This window comes from Meriones unguiculatus, chromosome 10 (genome assembly GCF_030254825.1).
Source record: "Meriones unguiculatus strain TT.TT164.6M chromosome 10, Bangor_MerUng_6.1, whole genome shotgun sequence".
In the NCBI taxonomy this organism is placed as follows: domain Eukaryota; kingdom Metazoa; phylum Chordata; class Mammalia; order Rodentia; family Muridae; genus Meriones; species Meriones unguiculatus.
The window spans coordinates 34254425-34278810 of record NC_083358.1 but is presented as its reverse complement, the minus strand read 5'-3'; the positions used below and the strand labels follow the sequence as shown (position 1 = coordinate 34278810).

Genomic DNA, 24386 nt, shown 5'->3' with positions numbered 1-24386 from the left:
TTTAGGTTCTTAACAGACAGTAAAACAGTGGCCTTGAGTTCATGTATTGGCAATATTTTTTTCCAGTTTCCTGTAGAATACAGTAAGGCATACTGTCAAACACAGAAGAAACGAGGAGGTAATTTTGGAAACAGATAGATTAGAAGCTGTTCTAGGATCTCTGGTGATGGATGGAACCGAAGCCTAGATCCCCAAACCTTTAACCTCTACACCACGTGAATGTCAACTCAGTTCAGCAAGCATGTCCAAAGATTACTCTGTGCCTGCTACTCGCCAACTATTAAAAATACAAAAGTGGGGAAGGTTTAGTTCCTGGTCCTTATATGGAGGTTATACAAAAATGAAAACAACTACATCCATCAGAATTGCATCTTGTGTTCATCAGACCCTGCACAGAGGGTAGTTTGTGGGGCTTCCTGGGAATACAGCCAGGCTTGACAAAATCAGGATTTGCCCTGAGAAGGAAGAGGGGATGCATGCAATATATCTAACTAGTACGTTGATGCTGTCACACTGACTCTGAAACAACATTTGGGGGCTACACAAAAAATGAACACAAAATGTTATGGAATCTGAAAGAAAGCAGAAATTGATTATTGTAGAGGTAGAATGGAGCAACTGATACAGTAAGCAGAGTTTCTTTGTCGTTGGAATGACAGTCACACCAATTGTCCCTTTCTTTACAAGAATAAGTAGAACAAGCAAGCAAGAGGAAATGCCACAAGCTTCTTAAACCCCACGGCTTGCAGCTGGCACATGATCACTTTCACTCCACTTTATTGGCCAATACTAGTCACATGGTCAAACCCAAAACCAGTGAGTGGAGACTATTTTCCTCCACCCTTTTAGTAGAACTTACAAAATCTAAGTTTTCCAAGGGTAGGGGGAATGTTGGTGTAACCTTTCACACTAAGAGGGATCACTGAAATTAGCTTTCTCAACAATGTAAGAGTGGGACGGAGGAAAGGAAAGAGGGAGGAAGAAGGATGGGTAGAGAAATGAGCATGGATTATGACACCACAGATGTCCCACTTGCTCCACTGTGAGTTGAAAATATCCTAAGTGGGGAGTATATTAATGCAACTAACCTAGCAAACAGCATAGCTTAGCAACACATAACACTGCAAAGTGTCAATTGTTTACTCTAGTGATCTCATGGCTAACTGGGAGCCAAAGCTCAGCACAGCTGCCTGGCATCTCGTGAGAGCATCATACTACCTATCACCAGCACAGGAAAGATCAAAATTCAAAGTTCAGCTTCTACTGAGCACATACCACTTTTGCAGCTTTATGTAGTCAAAACTCTCTAAGATGAACCACTGTAAATCAGGGACTGTCTGTGATTCATTTAGGAGATGAGGAAAACATGGTATCAGCAATGGAGAAGGGAACAAAACAAGATGTCTTAACTGCCTCTCATGGGCAGTGCTTTGGCTCTGAGAAATGACTAGAAGAAAACCCATCAATGGACACTGCCCAGTGATATCGATTGAGCTGCATAGGGTTCTCAGTTGCTAACATTTCTTCCTCAGGTTACAAGTGACATGACTGTTTATCTTCTGCCTTCTCTCCTAGGCAGGATAATTCTCTGCTAGAAAAGTCTGAAAGATAGATGTAAGCCCGTGGATGGCCACACAGCAAGAATCATAATAGAGTTATCGCTGAGGTTAGAGGGCATAAAGCAGTTATTTTATTTCTCTCTTGATAGATTTCCCACATATATCTCAGTCCGTGGCACTGTCTCAGCCACACTTATAACTCTGATTACATTTTCCCTCATGATTCTGTGGGTGAGCCTTTTCTCATTGGATGTCTTAGGTTTCTTGTTTACATGGATTCCTACTTCTTTATTGGATACAATTTGTTCCATGACCAATGTTTATCATGAAGATCTTCTTGTCTTTGTTCAGATACCCTGACTGTATCATGAAGTCAAATATTATTTACTGTTTCCCACATGTGTGATACCTGTTTGACCCAGTAGCCATAATGCAATGTCTTGGGTAGATGATGATAGTCTAGCTTGCCATTCTTTCTAGTAGTGGTACTATGTCAGCCATGCCGGGCAAATTCCAAACTCTGCACCTCCGTGTCTGATGTCAGAGCACTCTTCAGATCTCCAACTCCTTTCAGCTTTGTTGACTGCACCACACTTCCCTATCTAGAGCTGGTTCCACACCCTGTTAGCAGCTATCATTAGCGGGTAGCCCATAACTCTGGCATTCCCAGTGTCTTTGGATCTCCAATGAAATCCAGGCTTCACCTTCATAGCTTCATGCGAAGGCCAGACATTTGGAACATGTATGAGACATGACAGAAGCCTGTTCCTATATTATTAAATTGTCTTAGTCAGTGTGCTATTGTGTGAAGAGACACCAAGACCATGGCAACTCCTAGAAAGGAAAACATTTCCTTGGGGATGGCTTACATTTTCAGAGATTTAGTCCATTATTGTCATGACAGGAAGCATGGTGACATGCAGCAAATATGGTGCTGGAGAAGTAGCTGAGAGTTCTACATCCGGGTCTGCAGGCAGCATGGAAAACAAAAGAACCTAGACCTGGCTTGAGCATTTGAAACTCCAAAGTCCATCTCCCACCCCACCCTTCCTCATCCCACACACCCTCTGACACACTTCCTCCAACAAGGCCACACCTCCTAATCCCTGTCAAGTAGAACTCCCAAATGACAAAGTATTCTAATATATGAGCCTACGGGGGCCATTCCTATTCAAACCAGCACAAATGTTAAATGTTTGGGGAGTCTGGCATCACAGGAACTTTGGAGATGGGTTTAAGTCCTAGTCAGCCCACTTATCAGCTTAATGAGATATTGAAGGCACTGAAAAGTCTTGAACTAGCTGTGTGTGTGACATGAAAATCATCATTTTCATGGTTGTTAGAGTCAAGATAAGACAAATAGGCTGTTTTAGATGCAATAGTTTCTCCCAGGTCCATATTCCCTTTTCTTCTGAAGCAAAGGAGGAGAAGACTTCAGGTTATGATTCTTTGAAAAATCAATACTTTTATTGTATGTGGCATTCAATTCTCAGCAGTGTGATTGAGAGGAATGTTAGTAAGCAGCCAGTTTAGAGAAGAGAATTCAAGATGGAATGGAAGAGATAAACACTTAGAAATAAGAGGAAAGGGGCTGGGAGGTGCCTAATACACAAGCATAAGCATCTGAATTCAGATCTCCAACACACCTAAGAGCTGGGTGTGGTGGTGCCTATAATCCCAGGTGAAGATAAGGAGGTGGGTGCAACTGTCCAGCTGAAACAAGGTCTCAAAAAATAAGGTGGAGGAGTAACTGAAGACAACATCCAGACATCAACCTCTGGCCTTCACACATACCTGCTTAAGCAAGCATAATGCTGCCTTACAGGTAAACATTCAATGAGAGCTAAGGTCAGATACTCAAAGGACAATTCTGGTTTGAAGGGTCACATCCTGAGGGTTTTATTGTCATCATTGCTGTTGCTGTTTTTCCCTGTGGTATCTGTATTAGATCAAGTTTCTTGTTGAACAAAATGCATGAGATAATAATTAAGTGCTGAGAATTAATTTGAAATGTATGATTTTTCTGACACTGAAGTGGAAGCCACATGACCTGTTATACTGAGTGAGTGTTATTATACACTCGGTGAGGTCATGTATGAGTTTGTATCATAAGCTGTGAAGGGACATGGCTTGTCACTTGCTCAGTGCATTTGTTTGTTCACAAACGATGCTCTTTAAAAGATGTTGGGAAATCTGTGCCTTGGAATAGTCTGGGAGAGGAGGCAAGGGAAGGAAGACTTTTGACTTTCTATCACTTATTTTCCATTGGTAGAAATTTGACAACCCAAGAAATTAGCTTCCCTCCATTTCCAGGTCGAATCATCTGTCCCCTTCCTTGGCAGTGATTCAGAATGTCGGGTAGTGCAATTCACAGCAGGGGCAGGAGGAATAAAATCTTTAAGTACGCAAGTGCTTAACCAGACCACAGAGCAACAGCCCAAGGAGAGGAGCCAGATCCTGGACAGGCAATAATGGGACTCAGGAAATAAAGCCATGGGACCCAAGATGAGGAGTGGTTGTAGTACCTCTCAGAGTGATGTACCTGATTAGTCTCTCAGAAGGGTAGGCACAGTGGGGGGTGAAGTGACACTCAGCTGGAGACCCAAGAGACTAGGGCACCAGAAGAATCTGAAGAGAAAAAAAATACATAAGAATTACTCTACATAGACTTCTTTATTTGTTGTATTTTGGTGCATACAAAGTACCAAGAACCTACTAGACATTGATAATTAAGATGGATGGATAGATAGATACATACATACATAGATAGATACATAGATACATAGATAGATAAAATGCATTAAGTCATTGCTGCTTCCCCAAAGACACCCAGGATTCTGTGAATACACCAGATCTAAGAGCAATTATTGCAGTATAGAGTAATGAGCCACCATTCAGATATGTACATAGTCAGGGCATAATAAAGAGATACAGTGGAGAAAGTTATTGCTCCTGTACGTAGGCAAAGGAGACCACTGATGAGGGCTGGGCTCCTTCACAAAGCGATGAGTATCACATCTCTGAGGAATTCACACAACTGTTGACAAGACATAAAACTAATATGCCACAGAAAAGATAAAAGCCATCCAGAAGGTAAACTAGATGACGCTCAAGGCTATCCTAGTCAAGAGCTCTAAAGTCTTGTGATGTGTTGACCGTTGACCTCCAGAGACATAGCTCTCAGTTGGTAAGAAACTTTCATTAAATGTATAATTGGAGGGCCCCATATAAGCTGACAGCTTTATTGCAGTTTCGCTAAGACCATACCTTAGACATTGTCCATTTACGTCATAATATGACTTGTCGCCAAAGTGACAGAATGCAAAAGGTTACTGACTAACCTATTCCTTATACTTTGAAAGAAACAGTTCAGATCAGCAAGGACCAACAAAAAAATTAAAAATTAAATAAAATATCATCCAATATAGCAACAAAATTGTACAGATCTCTGAAGTAACCTTTAAAAGTACATGAAAATACATAGAATTTTTATGTATTCAAAAAATTAGTTCTGGAGAGATGGCTCAATCAGTAAAGTACTTACTGTACAAGCACGAAGACATGAGATTAAATCCTCAGTTAACCATATAAAAATCCAGGTATAGCAGAGAGCACTGGGAAATACAGACAAGATCCCTAGGGCTCAATGGTCAGGATGTTTCACCAAAGCAGTGATCTCCAGGCTCAGTGAGAGACTCTGTCTCAACGAAGAACAATTGAAGAAGACATCTAATGTCCACCTTTGACCTTACATGCATGTACACCCCACTCCTAGTACCAACTTCTGTCTTGGTTTCTTTTCTGTTTCTGTGAGGAGAATGATCCATGATCAAGACAACTCTTATAAAGCAAAGAATTTAACTGAGGGCTTGCTGAAAGTTTCAGAGGTTTAGTCCATTATCATCCTGTCAGGGAGCATGGCAGCAAACAGGAAGACACAGGCCTAGAGAAGTTGCTGAGGGCTTTCCATTCTGACCCTCAGGTGACAGAGAGCGAGCGGTAGTGGGGGAGAATGACGCTGGGCCAGGTGGGGACTTTTGAAACCTCAAAATCCACTCCCAATGATACATCTCCAGCCTGGTGTGGTGGGTCAAGTCTATCCACAGCACTAGGGAGGCAAAAGCAGAAGTTCATGAGGTTGAGGCCAGCCTGGCTATCCAATGAGAACTTGTCTAAAAATAACAATTAAAAACATCAAATAATATATTTTAATAAGTTAAAGAATATGCACATTGTTAGACAAAACAGCTTAGTGTAAAATGTCAATTCTTATTAAATTAATTTGTAAATTCAATGTATCTCCAATAGAAATTCTAGATACTTTGAAGGAATTTGACAGCTTGATTATAAGATCTATGTTGAAGAAAAATATGCATGAATAATAAAAATCAGTTTTGAGACAAAGAGGAAGTTCCTTATTATATGATGGTAAGATGTACTATAAGTCAAAATATTTTTATCAAGAAATGGAAACAAGGGCTGCGGAGATGACTCAGCAGTTAAGAGTGCTTTCTGCTCTTACAGAGGATCTAAGTTCAGTTCCCAGCATCCACGTGAGGCGGTTCACAGCTTCTTGTAACACCAGTTCCAAGGAATCCAACTCCTCTGGCCTCTGTGGACACCTGCACTCATATGTACATACCCATACTTATAAACAATTAAAAATAAGGCAAATATTTAATTTAAAAACACAGAAACAGAGTAAGTGATCAATGGAACAGGATAAAGAGCTCTGAAAAGAATGCTAGAAAACAGGAAAACCATCATGAGCCAGTGAGAAGAAGCCCTAGGAACTGGAGTGAATATGAGAACTAAAAGCATGGAGGCATGTAAAGGAAAAGGATGGGGAGACCTAGGTCCTTGTTCAGCATAAGCTGAGACACACACATAATTTTATACTCAACGTCTGAGTTAGTAAAGAAAAAAAATCTATGCATCCTTACTGAAGATAGAGTCTCGTCCTTAAATACAACATCCACTACCAGAGACAGGCACCATTTAAGTTTCTCAATTCTAAACCTGTATCTGAAGAAGAAAATGTCTGATTGTTCTAGATTAGTTTAACCTTCTGTGGTCAGGAGCATTGGGTCTCACAAGGCTGCTCGGTGTTCATTCCTCTGGGATGGAGGAAATTACTCAGGAAAAAGGCTCTGAGGTGAGCAAAGACAGTTCACAGCTGACTGATGTGCTGCACAGATGACCTTTGTCACATAACTAAGGGTGTGCTAGGATTTAAACAGAAGAAGGAAGTAAACTAAAGTGATACCACTCAAGACCCCATCATCTTCCCTTCTACTGCATATCTTGGAGGTTTGATTTTTTTTTTAAGTGTAGAACATTAAAGCTTAGCTGGAACTTAGAGAGAATCTCGTCTCCATTTAGTTCTTTGTCTTGTGTATCATTTGTGTTGTTACTGGGACTCTTTGGGGCTAAAATCCAAGATAGCCTCAAGCCAAACACACTATTGAGAATGCATCCAGATCTCAGATTCCCAGTTCAGGCCTTCCCCTCTTACCCTGAAGCTGTCTTAGCTAAGAGTATCTTTAACCCAGAACACAAAAATACATAGACTCCTGAGAAGAAATCATATTATAATGTGTATTCTCCCTCAAAATTATCTTTTTGCTCTATGACATATTTAGTGAGTCTATCAATTGAAGACCACAGTCAAGTTACTTAAAAAATTCAACTCCTAGGTGCAGTGGTTAAAATCTTCTACCTTCCATTCACCCCTCTCCCAAAATTTCTCACACATGAGCCTACCCACTCTGCTCTGGTCCTGTGCTTCCTCCCCACCCCAGTAACTGGGGGAGCTCTCCACTAAAATAGGCACATGGATCCATTTTCAAGTTGGAAGATGTTGGAGTTACAATTTTAGAGTTGAAAGAGGACTTGGAGGTAGGTCCTCATGGAAGCCCCTTGAATTTTACAGGTGGGGAAACTGAGATACAAGAATACTTAAGAGGTCCAAAGAGAAAAAAAACTGTAAGCATACCAAGTCTATGTTGTGTTATGGTATGTTTTGCTGTCCTTATTCTAACTGCAACCAAGCTGTTTCTACCAGAAGCAGAGGGCTTAGCCAAGGGGAATCAGAGCCATGTTGGCCTGAACTGCCACAGAAATCCACTCGTGTTTTTCTTTTCAATGATTTAGGAAGATGCTGTTGGTCTCCACCCATGTTCTTGAGGCATAACAAATTCAACATGTGCCAGCCCAGCTCCAGCTGCCCTTGTGTGCCTCTTCCCATCTGCCTTACCCTAAGTATTATCAACCTTGGGGGCTGGAATACTAAATCCTTATTTCCCAATAGCCTTGAATCAATGACTGGCAGAGAGTAATGTATTCATACCCTGGCCTCCTCCCCTTAGATGAGAGAACCTTGCGGTATACTTTCTACTGGCTCAGTTTCCCCACAGGATGAAGCTGCAGTTGCCCATGAAAAGTAGTTGGCTCCGTAAACACCCTCTTTAGCGTCTTCCCATTTCCGTATGACTCTTTCTACCCTGCTGATGGTATTTCCTACACCACCCATTTAACTACTTGTACTTGAATTCACACCTCAGGGCCAACTTCTAGAAAACTCAAAGAATGCTTCTTTTATGAAATGTGAATTCCCTTTGACCTTGAGAACAAAGTGAACTCTCGGGTAGGCTAAGTTATGGTACTGCAACAAAAAGGAACTTAAGCAACTTAAAAAAATGTTCTCACAATTCTGGAAAAACTGGGTGACTTCTCAACCTCCAGATGGCCATTCTGAGGTTCCTGCCCTTTCCATCATGTGACTCTAATATCTTGAAGCTATAATATGAGGAATGTGGAGAAAAGTGAGAGTGAATGGAAATTTTTGAGATTTGCTAAGAGCCAAGACTGGAATTATTGTATATTACTTCCTTCAACATTGTATTGGACACAATTCAGTCATGTGATCTTACTGAATACAGGAGCTTTATAACATTTTGTGCATCTGGAGAAAGAAAAGAGCTTCCTGAAAGCACGTTGTTGTCTTTATGACTAGCTTTCAGCACATCCAACTGGACTCCGATTTGCAGTGCATCACCTCAGTCAGAGAGAAGTGTTGCCCAGCAGCCGAAACCCTTCCCAGCCTTTGTCCTCATCTCCTGATGTCTTAACTCCTGCTGATTCCACTTACAAGCCTCAGATAGCTTTCAGACATACACTTAACACAGGGTATTTGAAGACCTTCTATGTTCCAGGCTGAATGCTGGTCACTAAAGAAAAGCCAGTCACTAAAGGGAGCAATGGTTTTGGCTGCAGCAATAAATGTTTCAGGGACTCCTGATCACCATGCAGTGGGAACTGGGATCTATGTTCCCAGCTTTCCTAGGAGCCCTGGGCCTTCCTTCAGCTGTTCCTGAATCTGGACTAGCGTTAAGCTTTGTAGAGTTCTACCATGTTTCTCCATTTCCTTTGGGATAGCATCTCTCAAAACCGTCTACAAACCTAGATGCTATCTGAAGATTGCACCATTGTTCTGACTCACTCTGACTCATTGGTCAGCATGTTATGGCCCACAAACCAAATCTGGCTCTTCTGCACCTTTTTTTTTTCCCTAGCCTGTGAGCCATTAATATTTTTTTACATTTTTAAATGGATGGAAAACACAATCAAAAGAGGAATATTATTTCAGAACATGTGAAAATTCTATAAAGTTCAAATTTGACTGTCTATAATGAAACTTTATTAAAATATAGCTATGTCCACTTATTTACATGTTACCTGTGGCTTTCACATGCACTGAAAGAGTTGACTATTTACTGACAGAGACCATATGGCTCATGAAGCCTAAACTGTTTATGATCAGGATATTTACACAAGAATTCTGACAACCTCTGATGTAACGAAAGATTAGTATTTTCATAAGATTATGAATGAAGGCAACAAACCACAGGATCTGTGACATTTTTACCAACAGAATCCTCAAGCATCTTCAGCCATCATGTTTTAAGATACCACTTTAAGTCATTTTTCAAAACGAGAACAATTGTTACAGCATTAATTCTTGTCATTTTCATAAAGGGTCTCACAAAGTCTAGGCTAAGCTTAAATTTTCTGGGTACCCAAGAATGACTTTAACGTGATCCTTTTGTTTCCACCTCTCAAGTGTTTTGATTATAGCTGTGTATCACCATACCCAGTACAGATGGTGCTGGAACTTGAACCCAGGCCTCATGCACATTACAGATGCATTCTACCAACTAAGCTATAATGCCAGTCCTAGACATACTATTTTATCTAGCCACTTAAAAATATTAAAAATAGATAGATAGATAGATAGATAGATAGATAGATAGATAGATAGATAGATAGATGCAGGCTGAGCTCAAGAGATCAACTCAGTGTTAGAGCACAAGCATAGCATCCTAAATTCAGTCCACAACATGCAAAGACAGATGAGTAACACAAAGATACATTATTATATCATAGAGTTGCAAGTTTTAAAACATTTCTATAACCATTTCCAATCATCACATTTCCAATGATCACAATCTTATATATTTTGGTTTGGAGCATCTGAGAAAAAAATAAAGTATTTGCTCTAGCCAGGCACATTAATACATGCCAATAATCCTAGAACTAGGAGTGGGATGAGCACTGGAGGACAGCTTCAGTCCAGAAGGTTGAAACCAGCCTGAGCAACACCATGAGATGCTGTCTCATAAAACAGCTACTCAGCAGGAGAAAGAGAACTCATTTGTCAGTGCCCTGATTCCCACCCAGTTCTGGCCGGTTGCACACACCAGCTCAGGCCACTACTTGTACCTTAGCTGTTTGCAGAACATTTCCAGAAGCTGATGTGACTTCTCTGATCACACGCTATTACTGGATGTTTGAAGTTATCAGCAAAACTCTTTTCTTTCCTCCAGCCCCATTGTGGTTCCCATCGTTGCCTTGGCAATAATATTCCTACCATGTCCTCTGACCTTGGTATCTTTAATTTTCCAGCCACCTTTATACAGAAAGACTCAGAAGGGCTTTAAGACTGGGGCCCAGGGACTCCACAGAGACCCTGGAAGTTCATTTTCCAGACAGAATTGAAGAGGAACAGCAATGTCAAGGGCCAAAAACTGGTAGTGTCCCAAAAGAACTCCACCTTCAGCAATTCTCCATTTCCTAGGAGAACAGTGCCTTTATCTTGCTTGTGTCTGTTCTCTGAACAGCTGACACTCATAGAGAGTTTGGTTTTGTTGTTGTTGTTTTTGTTTTATTTATTTTGTTTGCTTCACACAAGAAATGCCACATTGACTTCACAGGACAGGACAGGCTTTCACTGATCTAAGCTTCACCATTCACAAAAGGTATTGGATCTAAAAATCTCCATTTGAGAATGATAAAAGGTTCAAGGTAGTGCTTTCAAATGGTCAAATGAGTACATTAAGCTCTATACATAGGAAACTTGCAAAATAAATATGGACTATATCAATTCTTACATACAATGCTAAAATTGGTAATAAAATAAAGATCCTAAATATTCACATTTTTTGTTTTTATTGTTTGTTTGTATGTGTATTTATATTTGTGTGTGTGTTGACGTGCGAGTGTGCCTGTGCCATGGTGTGCATGTGGAGGTCAGAAGACCATCTCAATTTTTGGTCCTTTCCTTCTATCTTGTTTGAGTCAGAGTCTCTTATTCTTTGCTGCTACACGTGCCAAGCTAGCTGGCCCACAAGTATCTAGGTATTCTTCCCTATCTCCCTCGTTTCTCCTCACAGAGGTATCCTAAAAGCAGAGATTGGCAACCTGAAGAAAGTAAGTTGTTGACTGAAAACTTTCTGACCCCCCAATTATATAATAACAACAAGCCTCTTCATATCTCAGTGTCTTTGTAGAAAGAAGAAACTCTTGAATAGAAAGAGTTGAATAGAAAATGAGCTTGACAACTGTTAAGAACTCCAACATCCAGGAATGACCAGCTGTGGTGGCACATGTCTTTAATCCCAGAACTTGGGAGACAGAGGGAAGCAGACCTCTATGAATTTGAGGACTGCTTGGTCTACCTATAAAGTTCCAGATCAGCCAGAGCCACATAGTGAGACCCTGTCTCAAGAAAAAATTCAACATCCACAAGGCTGGTGATGGAGCTCAGTTTGTGGCTGCCTAGTACTCACCCAGATGTTGACAAAGAATCTTCTGCTCTGCACTTAAGTAAATCATTTCTAAGAATGCTACCCATGATTTTCAGGAGCTTCTTCAGTCCTGGGAGGGTAAGGACAAAGGAGGATCTAGACTCAGGGATAATTAAACAGCCATTAGATTTCCTGGGAAAGCCTAGGAAAAATGAAATGCATTCGTTATATGGCCTTAGATTCTGTCCAGGAGGCCTTACCGTTGTCTCAGTGAAAGAATTCAAGTAAATCTTAATTTCTTCATGATTAGACTTTCACCTTTTTGTTTTGTTTTGTTTTGTTTTTTTGAGACAGGATTATGTAGCCCTGGCTGGCCTTGAACTCACAGAGATGCCTCTGCTTCCACCTGTCCTCCTGATTGATGGGCTTAAGGACGGCATCACCATGCCCTGCTCAACTTTAATCTCTTAACCATCCACCTAAACAGATCCTTGAGGTCATTTGTTTGTACTATGACATGAATGATGCTCCTTTTGTTTTGTTGCTTTGATGTACACCATTTTCACTTCTCTACTGCATGTTCTTCTAAGAAATAGAATCATTTCACACTACCAATTTTGTTAAAGAGAAAAGAGAACAAGAAAGTTAAGGTGATTTCCCCTTCTGCAGTCACCAGCAAAATCTCAGAAAGAAGCAATGTTGCAAGGTCACTGTGTGAGTGAGCATGCAAGTGGTCCCGTTCTCTGGCTTGCTTCCTGGGGCAGTTTGCATGGACTCCTTAAATTCTGAAGTTAGTCAGCCTCTCAGTATTTCTTATATCACCCGCCTGTGTTTTGGCCTTGCTTGCTCTTGTGAGAGCAGTTTTAGTGCCTTGTGGATAACACAATGTCACAACCACAAAGTAGGATATTGCTACAACAAGACACTGATGAGACTTTAAAGATGGAATAATTGGCTGGTAGATAATGAGCCTGAAAGTGGGTAATAATACTGTGCACTAAAGGGGATAATAGTATTGATCTGCCTGCTCAGGCCTGTTGGGAGAATTAGCTCATTGGCAATTGTAAAGATCTTCACCATGAAGAAACATAAATGATAGCACATTTGAGATTCACCTCGTCCCCTTTGGGATGACTCTTCTTGGAGTCAGTTAAATCGCTGTCTGGATGCCATAGCAACCAAGGCCAGCCTGATGGAGTCTTCACTCCCAGGCTCCATGTGAAGTTCTATATTTTGTAACTCAATCATAAAGCAAAGGCTTGTCTTTCTTTAAAAACAAAAGTCCAGAGAGGAAGCATTTGGCTTTTAGATTACTCTTAGGAAAGGGACACAGAGAAACTGCTTGATGACTTCAAAGACTTCAACTACAGTCAGCATTCTCATCTGTCACTTCAGAAACTATGAACAAAAAGCCACTCTAAAACTATTAAAGATGGCCAATAGAAACTCAGCCCAGTGGGGGTTGCAGACAGGACACCCAGGAGGTATGACTTAAGAGTTCTCTTCACTGCCATAAAAAAAAAAAAAAAAAAAGAAGAAGAAGAAGCCATTCCCTGTCACCCTCTTCCATAGGCAGACATAAGGATAGGGTTCCATGGGCTGTTTACACAGTGTTACTGTCACTGGGGTACCGGTCCCAGTGCTGTCTCGCCAATGTCCTGATGTTGGTGTGGGCACCGCATGCTGGCCAAGCAAGCCTTTCTGATTTCTGCCAATATTTATGCTGAGCCATGCACTATGTCCCAAGTCACTCGTGAAAAAAATAAACAAATGAACGATAAATGATTTGTTCAGGGTCACACAGCTTGAAAGTAACAGCAGTGAGATTGCTCCAGTACTTCTGACAGCAAGCCTACAACTCCATCGACTCTTCCTTTCTGCCCTACATGCTGAAATCATAAGCCCTTAAGTCCTTATCTCCTATGTTTGTTTTCTTTTCTCTGTGCTCTAAGCAGCTAAGTGAAGCACGCCCTTAGCCATAGAAACTGCTCTAACTAGCTAAGCGAAGCATGCACTTTGCCATACAAACTGCTCAAGCAAGGCTGTTGTGGAGGCAAGGGGTTTGTTTCTTCTGGTTGTGCCCAGGGCAGCACGGCCTTGCCAGTGTCCTGAGAATACCTCTGGGGACAGATGAGAACTTTATTGACAGGAAAATAAAGTTCACCTTGGTACTCTAGGTGCTTGCATTTCCCTCCCATCCCTTCAATTCCTTCCTCCTCCCAGCATTTTAAAGAGAAAGATTGAAAATTGCTTGGGAATTGAAGCAAGATTGCCTGGCTATTGATTCAAATTCTGCCAGATCTGACTCAGAGCTGCCTCCCCTGTTACTGCCACCAGCTCTCATGGCTAAAGAGGGATTTTGAGGATTTGGCTTGTAATCAAATGACCCAAGAATCCTTCCTGCTTCCCCACTCCAACATAGAGAAATTTAATATTTTCCATTCCAGCTGAGCTCTCACTGCCAGGATGGTAATTGGGATTTCAGTTGGTCCCCCTACAGTCAAGCATTTTGCTTAACATAATATGTTTGGTTATTTCTTTGCTTTTGTATCTTAACAGAAAACAATAAACAGCATTTGAATGGCCTCAGGACAATGAGGTAGGTTTATCCAGCAATGTGGCAGATAAGCACAATGGCAGTAGCCCTGGAATCATAGCTACAGGAGCTGTGATAGGGACGATGCAGTGGCAAAGAAATCCTATACTTTGAGTCATCTTCCTCATAGGGGGAAAAACCCAGTCTGCTGCATCTTATAAGAAAAAAAAAAGATACTAAGTAAACAATAAGATAATTGTAATAGCAGTCTGCTTGTGGGCTAAAGGGTTTGAGATATAATCATACAGAACTGAATCTACCTATTTTCTAGGCTTCCTTTAACAATTTTTCTCTGCTTGGTTTCTATGGAAACTGGAGACTGGATATGAGCTCGAGAGGCTCAGTAGTCTTTCCTAGCAGATGTGACCATTTCAGATTTCTCCAAGTGATGTCATCTTTTAACTACTAAGATTGAAAGAAAAACAAAATATCCATAAGCAATACTCTCTGAACTGTTGATGAGAAAGGTTAGTGGTGACAGCTGCTCTCTACTTGACATGTGCTGTGTCCTAGAACAATTTTAAACACCTACATACCTTAACCCAGTCCTCCTTGGGATTTTGTTACCTTTAAGAATCATTTAGGGTACCTTCAGGAAAAGAGAAATCTCTTTATGTCTTTCCAATATAGAGACTTGAATGCAGGGACAGTTGTGTGTGTGACAGTAATGCTGAGAGACCTGAAGCTTTGAGGCAACTCAGAGAATAGCAAAGTAGGAAGACACCATAAATCCTGAGGCTGGGGAGCCAATGAGCAAAGATAACTCTACAGTGCCCAAAACCTGGGACCAATGAACATTAGCCACAACTGCCATGAGGACTGCACATAGGAGCTGAGACCACGGACAAGGACTATTTGGTAGGCACTGTTGGAGACTGCAGCGAGCCTACCAAAGGAAGAAGGGATACCCACCTCTTTTCTTTTTCCTATTCAGGTCCCAACCAGACCCAACCCTACTTAGTTTATGAGACAGGCCATGCTCAGAGTGGTATGGGCAGAGACCTGACCTTTCCTTTATATTGCCCCCCTCCTGCCTTATGTCAAGGCTCCCTATTGGCTAACTCCACATAAGGGGTCAGATGGCAAGAGTTCCAGGGAAATAAGCTCTCCCAAGAGAACAGAGAAATTTGGGGATGGACTTAAAGACAAATCAACAGTTGACTTGCAGAGTGTTACTGCACCTATTTCGTGGATGAGAAACTGAGCACACAGATAATTTTCTTTTTAAAAAATAAGCAAAGTAATTATGCCTTCCATTAGCCAGTTTATACTCTCTCTCTCTCTCTCTCTCTCTCTCTCTCTCTCTCTCTTTCTCTCAAGAAGACTGTTTCTTCATGGCATTCCTACATCATATTCCCTTCACAAAAATGAGCCCAGTTAAACAGTAGTTGAAAGAGACTGAAATCTGAAAACTACTCATCCGTGGGGTTCTAGATATTTATGTGCAGTTACAATTCTAAATGATTCATCCTAATGAATCTGGTCCTAAAGGAATAAAATGGACCACTAGGTTACTGGTAGCATAGATCTAGGAGTTTGGAAGAGACAGGGCTGAGGAGAAGCCTCACCTCCTAATTCACCTACTGGAGAACTAGACTTGTGATTCTAAGGAGTTAGATTTTCATAAAGAGATGATGGGAGGGAGAGGGTAAAAATGCCCAGTTCCTATTTTCTCTTCTCATGCTTGACCATCTGCTAGTGCTAAACTAGTAAGAGGAATACATGAGAGAAAATCTAAGATTTCTGTGGACTTCACCCTTTCCCTGAAGTGAGGAAGGGAAACTCACTGAGCTGGGGACACCTTGTTAGACATGGAGAGAACTGTTACTTCTCATAGGTAGGCTTGACCTCTCTTGAAGGCATGCTTATTTTAAGACAGTGCATAATGATTTGAATATAAAGATTTCTAGTTACCATCACTGGAGGGGAACATTTTCAGATAAACTGCAGCACTTGTTTCCCTTTCCGTTCATGTTGGATGTGCAGGAGCAACATTAGAAGATGAACCTGCAAAGTGTCGTAGTTAGTATTTCTATTGCTATGAAATAACACCATGACCAAAAGCAAGTTTGGAAAGAAAGAGCCTACACTTCCACATCATAGTCCATCACTGAAGGATCACTCAAACAGAGCAGAAACCTGGAGGCAGGAGCTGATGCAAAGGCTATGAAAGAGTCTGGCTTCATGGCTTGCTCCTTTTCATTATAGATCTGCATATGCATGGCCATAAATGACAAAGCAACACAGGCAATGTTAGGATGTCTGAAAATCTCTACCAAAGCTAATAATCCATAACTCTTCAATTTAGCCTCAGATAGATATATTTTTTGATAAGGCCAGAAAACAGCCACCAAAATACCACAAGAACCATCTCTAGGCCATATGCTAATAATCTCCTCTGAAACCTCTTGAGCCAGGCCCCCACAGTTCAAATCACCCTCAACACCACAGTCTTCCATGCTACTGCTAGTACTGTCCATTAAGCCCTGCTTAAAACCTTCAACTGTTTTCCTAATTCAAAGCCCAAAGACCACATTCGTTTTAACAAAAGTGTCAGGCCTCTCTCAGAAATACCTGAGTCCCAGGTACCAACTTCTGTCTTGTTGTTTGTTCTACTGCTGTGAAGAGACACTATGACTACAACAACTCTTATAAAGGAAAACATTTAATTGGCGCTGGCTTACAGTTCAGAAGTTTAGTCCACAGTCATCACTGTGGGAAGCATGGTGGCATGCAGGTAGACATGGTACTGGAGAGGTAGCTGAGAATACTACATCTGGTTCCACAGGCAGCAAGCAGAGAAAGACCTTTGGCCTGACTTAAGTGCTTGAAACCTCAAAGCCCACCCCCACTGACACACTTAGTCCAACAAGGCCACACCTCCTCCAACAAGGCCACACCTCCTAATAGTGCCACTTCCTATAAGCCTATGGGGGCCATCGCAACAAGGATCCAAGAAATCCAAGAAACCTTCCCAAGAAATCCAAAGTTAATAATCCATAAAAGAGGAAGTGTTTTTATCTCACTGAAACCCAAAACCTACTCAGAAAAAAAAAAAAGATGGGTTGGCTTTTCTCCTTACAGGTATGGGAATTTGGACCAGCAACCTAGCTTTCATCTCAGAAGGCAAGCAAACTTCTGGGTACTGAGGTAGACAGCATACAATCCCCCTGCCAATCCTTCACTTACAATGCTTGCCAAAACTACTGAAATTAAAACGAGCTTTGCTTAAACTTGAATGGATATTTAAGGATAAGGGACCCATCTTGAGACCCATTCTCTCACCATTGATATGAAACATATTTAAAGACCAGAGAGTATCTGTGGGCCCTTCCAGATGGTTGACTATTAAAAGAGAAACCACACTAGCCTCTACCTTCCCCAAATTTCCTCTAGGGCTAAGTTCAGTTTATGGAAACTTATGGGGATGAAGAACTAGGGACAACCTGAATGAGAAGCTATGAGCACCAACTTAGGACTGAAGTTCTTATTCACTCAGAAAAGGAAAATCGATTATGGTGCAACTTTTAAAAGCTGACAAATGCCAAAAACTTTATAAAACACTTTTGGTATTGACCTGCCTGACATACCTTCATAATATGCTTTCCTCTGTTTCTATGCTTTCAACCATTCCTTTATATGGTGATATTTTTTTCTATTAATAATCAGAAAACAAAACAATATAAAGACAGCCCAGGCTCTTTATCTAGCCTAGCTGGGAAATTTACTTTCTTGTTTTCGATATAGTTCAGAAAAAAAATTCTTCCTTCAGCATTACAACTTGTTATTTATAGTGCGGTGTCCATACAGAAAGTCCTCTAAGGACTTTTCCATGTGGGCTAAGAGAGTTCAGACCACCTCAGATTCTCTTGTGATGTGATTAATCTTCAATTCATTCTAAGACAGCAGCCCCCACCAATTACTTGTTGATGTTCTTGTTCCTTTACACAGGATGACTTGGCCCAGAGGACAGTGGGAATTTCCCTGGATGCCACAAGTGTACCCATTAAACCCAAACTAATGCATCTTCTGCTGAACTTCTCCTTAGGAGAAGACTGAATGTGTCCATGGCTATTCCAAAGCCACAGGATAGAAGTGAACATTGATGAGGGAAATATTGGCATGAAAAGAGACAGTGGACCTCTGACTTCAGTGGAAATATATATTTTTGGCAAAGCTCACAAAACATGAGGCCACATAAACACACTGCGGGAGCCCCTTTCAGGTCCTTGAGTGGGGATTATGTAAGTGAGGGAGCATGAAACTTAAATTTAACCTTTCTTAATTTTGTGATTCATTCACTTCTGAATTCTTCGTTGCCATAATTGCTGCCATTGCTATTATTTATTGGAAACTTCATGAACTTCAAGCACAACAGGCTGTTGGTTTCTCACCATCTTGATCACTACTTGATTCTCAGAAGGCTTCCTAGAGGAAGTGGGCTTTGTGCTGGATTTTGGAAAGTATTCTTTTACTTTAAACACTTATAACTGTGTCTAGTTTTTCTGGTAAGGGTAAATAGCTACAAGTTTTCAGGATATAGAAATCCAGGTAAGGCAGAAGATATTTGCTAAATTTGTATTTTGGTACTGTGTTCAATCTAGAAGGAACAGGATTTGGTGGTTTATATTTAGATCAAACTAATTTAGTTGTTGAAAATCTAAGAATGAGAGAGAGATTTTCTGGATTTTTTCTGGTTTAGGATTGGTTTGTGTTTTTTGTTTGTTTTTTTTTTAATTTTTCATCAATTACACTTTATTCATTCTGCATCCCCCCATAAGCCCCTCCCTCCTCCCCTCCCAATCCCACCCTCCCTCCTCCCTCTGCATGCATGCCACTCCCCCAGTCCACTGATAGGGGAGGTTTGTGTTTTTAAAAATAAATAACTACAAACCTATTTATTTAGGGTGTCTTAGTTTCTAGCAATTTGGTAGCAATCTTTCTACCTGCATCAAATTATCCTACAGAAGAAAGCTTTTACAGCCTGAAAGTTTAATCTTTCTTCCCCAGGCTAGTAAAAACTAGAGCTCTCTTTCTTCACTCATGGAAGGCTTAACCCACTGAATTGGTCAAAAAAAAAAAAAAAAGAAGTGATACCATGGAGGGAAAGTCTAGATTTTCCTGTGACAAATTCTAATGGGAGGAAGGTCTGGGAACAGATGACAAGTTCCTGCTACACGCAGCATGTAAGGCTCTACAGCAAACATGCTGTCAAAGCACCCCCATAAGCCAGCACTGATCCCCTGCCCTCACCTATCCCTGAGAAGACATGTCCACAAAGTTGCCACCAGTCTGGATGTGGAAGAAACACACGACCTTGGTTGAATTCTGTCTGTGGTAACACTGGCAAGCTTCTCAGGTTCCCAAGTCCACAAGGCTTCCTGTCTTCCTAGGGCTAAAACTGCCGTGTAATCCAGTGCTCAGACAGAGGATGGGAAAGTCCTTGTGCCGTAAAGATTCAACTGTGAGCATCCTTCTCTGAGATAAATGACAAGATGCCCTGGCCCGACTGCAGGGCATGGAGAATAGATGCCTTGGAGCCTCCCACAGCACTGTACAGGTTGAACCTTCTGCTGGTGATGGCTTCTCCGGAGCTTCAAGAGAAACCACACCTACAGCCAAATCCACATGCCTTCCTTGCACTCTGTTGGCAGAAGTCCACCTCTTTACCCATCTGCAACACCCACTGGGATTTTCCAGACCTCACCGAAACAGTCACTCCTTCATGAGTTCCCATTTGTTTTAAGAATAATTAAAAAAAAAAAAAAAGAGGTCCAAGCACGGCTGTGCGAAAAGAGTGTCTAGGGAGGCTCTGGGAACTTGGAGGGTCCTCAGAGACTCATACTCATGTCCTCATCCACTCTGGCTTCTGTTTCCATCAAATCTGTGCTCTGTAACATTTACTGGAAATGATAGTTGATGTTTGTGGTCAGATTGACCAAATTTGAAATCACATAGTAGACATACCTCTGGTTGCCATTGAGAGAATCCCCAGAGTGTTTTAACAGTAGGAGAGAAGATGGACCCCGAGTGTGAGTGGTTCCTTCCCATGAGCTGAGATCCTGGACTACATTAAAAGGGGAAAGGGAAAATCCCAGCTGAGCACCCAGAGTTCACTTCTCTCTGCTTCTTGACTGAGGACACACAAGACCAGCCCTCTCACACTCCTGCTGCCATTCCTTCCCCACCATGATGGAGTGCACCTTAAAAGCAAAGAACCAAAAATAAACCCTCATTTCTTGTTCATATATTTTATCAGGTCTTTGGTCACAACAATGAGAAAAGTGATTAATACGATGGATAAATAAACAAATGGCATTTTGTAGTCAGGGGAGAAGGTCCAGGCACAGCTGTGTGGGAAGAGCATATAGGGAGGTTCTGAGGTTCTCCGAGGGTCCTCAGCATGCAAGATTTTCTTAGTAGTAGAGGATTTAATAAGACAGGGGCCGTTAGCACATACTGACATCTAACAATGTCTGGAGGCTCCTAATCAGTAGCCAGGACCCTTCCCCTTACAAGTAAGAAACAACTTGGTTTAAGAAAGAAGGAATTGTTGGCTTTACTGGCTGCAAAGGACAGCAAATTGACTCATATAATAAAGGAAGAAATTAAAAAACCAAACCCTAGAATAGGAAATAAAATCCACGAAGGATCTAGAAATCCCTCTTTTCTTCTCTATTTGCTTTCCCTCTCTCCCCAGGTCCCCACAGATAAATCTCAGATGTGTCCATTCTCTCTCTCTGTCTCTCTGTCTCTCTCTGTCTCTCTCTCTCCTCTTTCCACTTTATTTTCACTGTATCTATTTTAATATCATTCTATTTTACATCAGAGAATTTTTCTCCATATATCAGAGAAAATAGCTCCTAGCAACTCTAGACAAATGCTTAATGTTTTAGAACTAAGAAAAACTAGCTTTGTACCTCCAACTGAGATATTCCACAAGAAGCACCCAATTAAGTCTGAATTCTGTGTACCTCTCTTTGGAGAATCACTGGCAAGTCACACAAGTGTTGGCTCAACTGTGTGAAGAAGGAAGTTAGCCATCATTACCAACAGGTCTGTCAAGGCATGCACCAGCAAAGACAAGGGAATGGAAAAAGGTATTGTTTGGAGGAGGTTGGAAATAACTGTAGGCGCAACATCAGCTGGGTCAGTAGCAAAGAGATGCCTCTGAGACTCTCTGGGCTCTTGGCTCCAAGAGCTGGCCTGTCTCAGATGAATTGTGTCTGCAGCTCCTCTGAGTCTGTACCTCTGGCCTGAGAGCTGAGCCTCAAATAGCAACCCCACTTCCTGAGAATGTTGGTTGTAGCTCTTGGGCCCATGAGCATCCCTATGATGCATGGAAGTTCTCCCTTTCCTGGCCTATCAAGCCTCACTTGACTGAGTCCGAGCAACTGATTTTGATTCTTGCCTCAGTGTCTGATTTATAAACTGGTGAGTTAATAATCACTGTTCCTCTCTTAGAGGTCACTGTGAGAACCACAGATCAGAATGTGTGAAATGGCACAATGGAAACTGTAAAGTGGCAGGCAAACTGAATTTTCTTTTTTGAAGTTATCCACCTCTCTTTCCTTCAAGGATCTCAATAAGTTGGTTTGCACCAGCCTCTTCTGTCTGGTTAAAAATAAAGTTGTGCTTTCTGATTATTTGCTAAAACTAACTGTTGCTATTTCTAAAACTGAAAGGCATATGTAGTTTTAAAAGCCACACAGTTGAACAAACAAATATGATTAGACCTCATCTCTTAGTCACCAAGAAGATGTGAGATATTTCTTTTGATTACATGCTAATGCAAGCATCGTACACATTATTGGTTCTTGTCGATACTCCAGTTACAAGACTGCCTCTAGATCTGATGCGTCCACGTAAAATCTCACATTACTCTACCACTATGTTGTCAATTATATAAATGAAATTGGCTCCCATAATTTATCATGTTAAAACATTGCTGGTTTTTTAGCACTCCCATCTCCTCCCTTCCAAATTACAATAAACCTAAAACTGTTCTAAAAAGAAAACTTATTGATGTTGAAAAGGACTTTTTTTCTAACTAAACAAACAAAAAACTTGTTTGAGTAGTGATCCAAAGGCTTTACCAGATTACCAGAGGGTTCTGCAACACTCCTGAAAAGAGGCAAAACTTTGTTTTAGTTGAATGTCACATGTTTTAGTCTAGTCATTTTCTCCATTTGATTTTTCATACATGTGCATGCAGAGTTCAAACAGCTCTGGTTTGCTTTGAACTTTTCATCTTCCTGCTCCAGTGCCTGAGTTCTGGGATTGCAGGTGTACCCCACCACATCTACCTTGTATTCTTGTTTTGTTCTACTTTCTGCATGACTTCCTAGAACTGATCTTCTGACCCATCTGGTAACAGTTTTATTTCTGCTGCGGTCCCTTTCATTGCTGCTCCATCTTTTCGTCTCTCTCAGGCTAGCAGGTGTAGGGAGTGGTTATGCCTGCTGGTTTTGGCCATCATTTCACACAGGGAGAACTGTTTACTGTGCTACTCTGAGCCCCGAGTCCAAGTGTAGAGTTTCTGGTGGGTGACTTGAGGCATAGTTATTGAGCAGGGACTAGTCATTTCATGCTGAAATCTATGGGTCTTTCCTCTTGGGATGGCCAGAAAGGAATTACTTGGAGGAATTACTAGTCCCCTGTTTGCAGGACATGATTACTCCTGAGTGTTACTCTTGAGTGTCAAAATGAAAAGATTGAAACACACCTAAGAGATTAATAAGGGACACTCCAAGGTGTGCCTGGGAGGGACAATTTCCAGGGACAAGTGGCATGTGGTACAGCAACTGAGGGAGGACCACATGCCCTAAATGTGAGTAATGCCACACAGCTGGCTAGGGGGAGGTGAGGATGGAACAAAGCGAAAGGAGGAAGCCTTGTAGACGTGTTGTCTCACTGGCTCCTGTCTACCACAAGCTGAACTGCTTTGCTCTACCAGATTTCCCCTGCCACGAGGCTCTACCTAACTATATACCCAAACCAACAAAGTCAGTCTCTCGCTGACTGAAAGCTCTGAAGGCATGAGCTGAAATAAAGCATTCTGCCTTTTAAGTTGTTTCTCTCAGGTATTTGCCACAGTGACAAAAGACTGATGAACAGGGAGTGAGGATCTACGACCAGAGCCCAGGAAACACCCAGCAGGAGATTCTTAGACCTCAGCCATCCAGCTCAGCGCTGTTCTCCTTGGTTCTCACTCTTCCCTCAATTCTGGATTCAATCTGGTTCACTTATCCAGGAACGGGATGTGTGTTGGAAGGGAACAGTAGTGGAATAGCTGTTGGCTGCTTAGAGTTGGAGCAGAGATCTCCTGAGAAGAGATCTCCTGAGAAGAGATCTTCTACTATCCACTGGTGCTCTGTCCAGCTGAGGCAAGTTTGTGCATGAACAGCTCATTGTCAACTCCAGGCATGCTAGAGGGCATTCCAAGAGCACGCCAGCCTGCCCATTGGCTCAGTTAGCTATCATTCAGAGAAGAGACCAATCTCTTAGCAATTACTTCAGCCTTTGTCCAGATTTCTGCCGTAGCCCTATAGAAACTTCTGGCAAGAAAGTCCAACAGCTTTCTCTTCTCTTGAGAACCCCTCCCACTCTTGGGAGTATCACTTACCCTTAGTTCCTCACTTTCATTGTCTCTTAATAAAGCTTGCTTCTGCTTTGCTTACTCCCACATCATCATTCGTTGTTGGTGAGACACAATGAACACAGGAGCTACTGTCTCTGATTCATCTTCTGTCTCAGGTTCATCATGAGTGTTTGTCACCCTAGGTTGCTGGATCCAGCACAAATGGGTCTAGAAAAATCCATCATATTCAAAAATCTTAATCACCATTAGCTCCCAAGCTGAGAGCTGCCAGGCTCCTGGGGTTTCCCACAGTTCCTGGATGCAGTTATTCATTCCTTTTTAGTTTCCTCTTCACCAGGAAGGCATTCAACTTTCCATTTTCATGTTCCAAAGAGTTCTTGTCCAATGTCATGCTCTCTTCCTTTCTTTGTTCCTGTGGATTTATACCTTTTCTTTGCTGTCATTTGGTGGTGTTTGTGAAAGGAGGAGATTAAAGGGCATATACAACTGGTGACATTTTTCCATGTATTCTGTTTTAGGAGTTTTCTAACTTTAGCCCAAATAAA

General features: G+C 41.6%; 1 long non-coding RNA gene across 7 annotated transcripts in view; it reads right to left on the bottom strand.

Moving 5' to 3' along the window:
- Positions 1–24386, bottom strand: part of LOC110565547 (uncharacterized) — a 210852-nt gene that overhangs the window by 86186 nt on the left and 100280 nt on the right. For 5 of the 7 annotated variants that reach the window (XR_009594590.1, XR_009594587.1, XR_009594592.1 and 2 more), the window contains one exon: positions 4102–4187. The exons of 1 other annotated variant lie outside the window; for it this stretch is intronic. This is a non-coding gene — a long non-coding RNA (uncharacterized LOC110565547). Of the gene's footprint in view, positions 1–4101; positions 4188–4213; positions 5668–24386 lie in introns of those variants that run through there. One more of the 7 variants, XR_009594588.1, reaches the window with a different exon arrangement.